Here is a 3,762-nt window from a genome sequence, read left to right as displayed (position 1 = left end):
CCAGAAAGCAGCGAGAGGGGGACCCAAGAGTGACTGTCTTAATAATGGGTGGGAGGCAGCTGGACTAGTTGCAGAGACAATTCCAGTGTGCTTGTCTTGCTCAATATGCAAGCCCGGGGATAATGCCTGCTGTCTGGGATGTCAGAGGGCTAAGATTCCGTTCTTCAATCATTCTTATTTTTAGTGTGGGGACAAGGGAGTTGAATTACTATGCCATCATCCGCTTGGGCTGAAATCCATCTGCTCCGAAGAACCCTAATGGAAGGATTAGGCCTGTTTTTTTTTTTTTTTTCCCCTATAACCTCTATTTCTGGGGAATAGGTGCTCTCTAAAAACTTTTCAGTAACCCAGATTTGCACACCTGCTTATAATCTTATTTTTCCCTCTTTAGCTTCCTCTTCTCCGTCATCGTCATTATTCCCCAGTTCATGTACGTTCCCCCCAACCACCTGCACACCTACCACCTAGGCAATGCTGTCTTTAAAAGTCATCTTTCCTATAATAGATAAACGCAGAGAACAGCACAGAGGCCCTTGGGGGAGGGGGAATATTATGCTCGTCATGGAATTTGGAGAGCAAGCTTGTATTTGGGAACTCAACCGTCAGCAAAGGTGCTGGCCCCTTTCTTGGAGACCTGTCAGTCCTAAGCTGGATATCAGAGTACACTCCTGACCTGCCTGCAGGTTTCGCGTGGTGGGTTTGACCTTTCCAGCAGGGCGTGTTCCTGTGGCAAGCTTCCCATTGGTTCACCAAGCCTCCCTCGTTTGGAATCAGATGAGTAATTGGGTCTTTTCTGGCTTCCCACCCATTAGCATCCCTTTCTACTGAGAAACCTGTCGGACTACATAGCAAATGTTAATTGCCAAAAGTAGCTCAGCTTCCGCCCCCTCCCTGCCCCCCACCCCGTCTTTCCCCTCGTCAATTTCCGTGATCTTAATAGTTTGACTTTGAATCCTCCCTTTATCTTTTCAGTTAGTCACAGCTTTGAGCTCCTTGGAGAAGGTACTTTAGAGACGAGACGGTGGGGGCAGGGCGGAGGCGTGGAGGGGCGTGGCCTCGGGGCTGGCCTGAGAGCTTTGTTGGGTGAATGGTTTCCAGGGAAGGGCGGCCGCCTGGGCGCTGCGCTGACCCCCGTCCCGTGAGGGAAGAGAGGACAGAGCCCTGGGCTGGCTTCCTCGTGCTGGAAATGACTGGGGTCTGGGCTCCTGGGAAAAGCACCCTGATGAAGGTCACTCCGAAGCCGGGGCAGGTGAGCACCTCAAACCTGGCTCCCTCTCGCCCTGTGTGTCCAAGGTCTCAAAAAGTTTTGGCCACAGAATCTTTACTTGCAATTAAACTGACAAAGGATTTCACTCTTTCGAGCAAGCAGAGGCCAAGAAGCTGGGCTGGGCAATGTGGGGGTACAGGGAATGGGCTCCCCTGCTAAGTCTCCCCTAGCACCACCCTCTGCCCCTGCAGTACCCCCATTAAACATCCCTAGACCTATGGCACTTCCTTTTGGGCAGAAAGACATTGTAATCTTAGCCTGCCCCACCCCCATGCCCCCTTCCCCCATCGCAAGAGGGGGACAGATGCTGCCAAGCAAATGAGCTGAAATTCAAGTCGGAGATATTCCTAGGGGCTGTTTACTTGGTGTCCCATGCCTAACAGGTTCTGCTGTGCCCTCTGGCTGAATCCCGCCTCTGGCGGGCCAGCAGACAGTGCCAGCAAGGGAGGCTGGCGCGGGGCGCGGGGCAGCAGACACATGGTGTCCCCTATCTGTGCAGCTGCACCTCTGCCTCGCTGCGGCCAGCTCCTGGCTCTGCCGTTCGGGGTTTCCTCATGCCTCCCAGAGATCCTTTCTCGCACTGAGTCTGCATCGGAGACGCAGCTCAAATGACTCAGTCGGGATTTGGGGAGGAGAAGAGATAGGGAAATGTTGATAGCCCAGATGGTTCTGCTTTGTCTGATCCCCTTTCTCTCTCTCTCTCTCTAACTCTTTCAAATAAATAAATCTTAAAAAAAAAAAAAAAAAAAAAAAACACATGTTTCTAACTCTTTTCTAGCTTTTCCTTTGTGTTTCAGGGCCACCAACAGTTACTGCCACGCTGAGCAAAGGGGCCCTGGAGGCTCCGTGGGTGCACTTGCTCTGGGTGGTGTCCCATGTGTTGGATGGAATCTGCATGTAACCCTGCCCAGGACCACCTGGAACAGAGCGGACACCCAGGTCACAGGAGGCCACAGGAAGCCAGCCACTGGGAAGCGGCACTAGCCACCCTGTCCTCGGGGGACCCTCCTTACGGAGGGTGACTGCATCCTGAGACCCTCTCACACTGGGAGGATGATGAGGCTCTCACAGGGAACCAGGCAGACAGGAAGACTGAGCAGGGAGTTCTCCAGGGACTCCCAAAGCTGGCTCCAGGAGCACCGGGACCCAGCACAGCTGTGCCACCATTGTCCTTGCTGTGTCACGAGACCTTACAGTCAGTCAAGCCCATCACCTGGGGAGAGCCAGGCCTGTCTTGTCCTTGAAACCCAAGAGTAGGGGCCGGCGCTGGGGTGTAGCAAGTAAAGGTGCCACTTGTAGTGCCAGCATCCCATATAGACACCGGTTCGAGTCCCAACTACTCCACTTCCAATCTAGCTCTCTGCTGTGGCCTGGGAAAGCAGTAGAAGATAGCCAAAGCCTTTGGGCCCCTGCACTCACTTGGGAGACCTGGAAGGAGCTCCTGGCTTCAGATCAGTGCAGCTCCAGCCATTGCGGCCATCTGGGGAGTGCACCAGCAGATGGAAGACCTCTCTCTCTGCCTCTGCCTCTCTGTAACTCTGCCTTTCCAATAAATAAGTAAATCCTTCAAGAAGAGACTGCCCAGCAGTTTCTTTGCCTTTCATTTTCCTACTTGAGAGCACAGAAATCCCCTTCCTAGAGTTGGGAATAAAATGGGCATTTTAAAAAGGAATTCTATTTCCAGAATGCAGCTTCTCAGCCCAGCCTTTTATTGGGAGCAGTTGTCACTGACCCCTGGAGGGTCAGGGGGTAGGGAAGGCGTGCACCTAGCCTGCAGGATCCGAGCCCCAGGGCAGGCCGCTCGGGAAACAGCAGGGCCAGAGGGTGGTTCTGCCGTGCCTCCCCGCAGCAGTTCCAGTTTGGCTGTCCGGAAAGGACCTTCCCCAAGGGTCCCCTGCAGCAGAAGGACTGGAGAGGAAGGGGGTGGCCACTGATCCGACTGCCTCTTCTGCGTCTGGCCTGCTGCTGGCTGGACTTGCAAGCTTGGCTACAGAATGACGCCAATGTCACATTCATGTCCAGCCCGAATGCCATCCCGGGCTCCTGACACCCAGATGTGAGCTGCGAATGGCATGCAGCGACGACCAGTTCCTGGTATTTGCTCACATGGCACAGAATCCTTCATCCTGGAATCAGAGCCCAAACTAGACCTTGGACTCTGCCACCCTGGCTTCTACCCTGTCTTTATGAGTAAGTCCTGAGGCTGGGAACAGCACAGCTCCCATCTCAAGCCTCGCCAAGGACACTGATGGGCAACCTCAGACAGCCTGAGGTAGGTCAGGGTGGTGGGGTACTTGAGCCAACTGCTCCAGACCACGAGATCTCTGTCATGTGACACCTCACATTCCTCAAGGAAAGGGCTGCTCTCTTTATAGGAGGCAGATTTTACCTTTTTAGCCTCAAAAGTTGTCTTTTTTTAAAGATTTATTTTTATTTATTTGAAAGACAGAGTTACAGAGAGAGGTAGAGACAGAGAGAAAGGTCTTCCATTCGAT

At 53.2% G+C, this 3,762-nt stretch overlaps 1 long non-coding RNA gene across 1 annotated transcript; it reads left to right on the top strand.

Annotated features, from left to right (window-relative positions):
- The first annotated feature begins 988 nt into the window (after window positions 1-988).
- Window positions 989-2,842, top strand: LOC138848823 (uncharacterized). Its single transcript, XR_011386932.1, has 2 exons — window positions 989-1,249; window positions 2,065-2,842. It is a non-coding gene; the product is annotated as an uncharacterized lncRNA (long non-coding RNA).
- The last annotated feature ends 920 nt before the right edge of the window (window positions 2,843-3,762 follow it).

The sequence above is a fragment of the Oryctolagus cuniculus genome, chromosome 2 (genome assembly GCF_964237555.1).
Source record: "Oryctolagus cuniculus chromosome 2, mOryCun1.1, whole genome shotgun sequence".
Taxonomy (NCBI): Eukaryota; Metazoa; Chordata; class Mammalia; order Lagomorpha; family Leporidae; genus Oryctolagus; species Oryctolagus cuniculus.
This window is presented reverse-complemented; position numbering and strand designations above follow the sequence as displayed.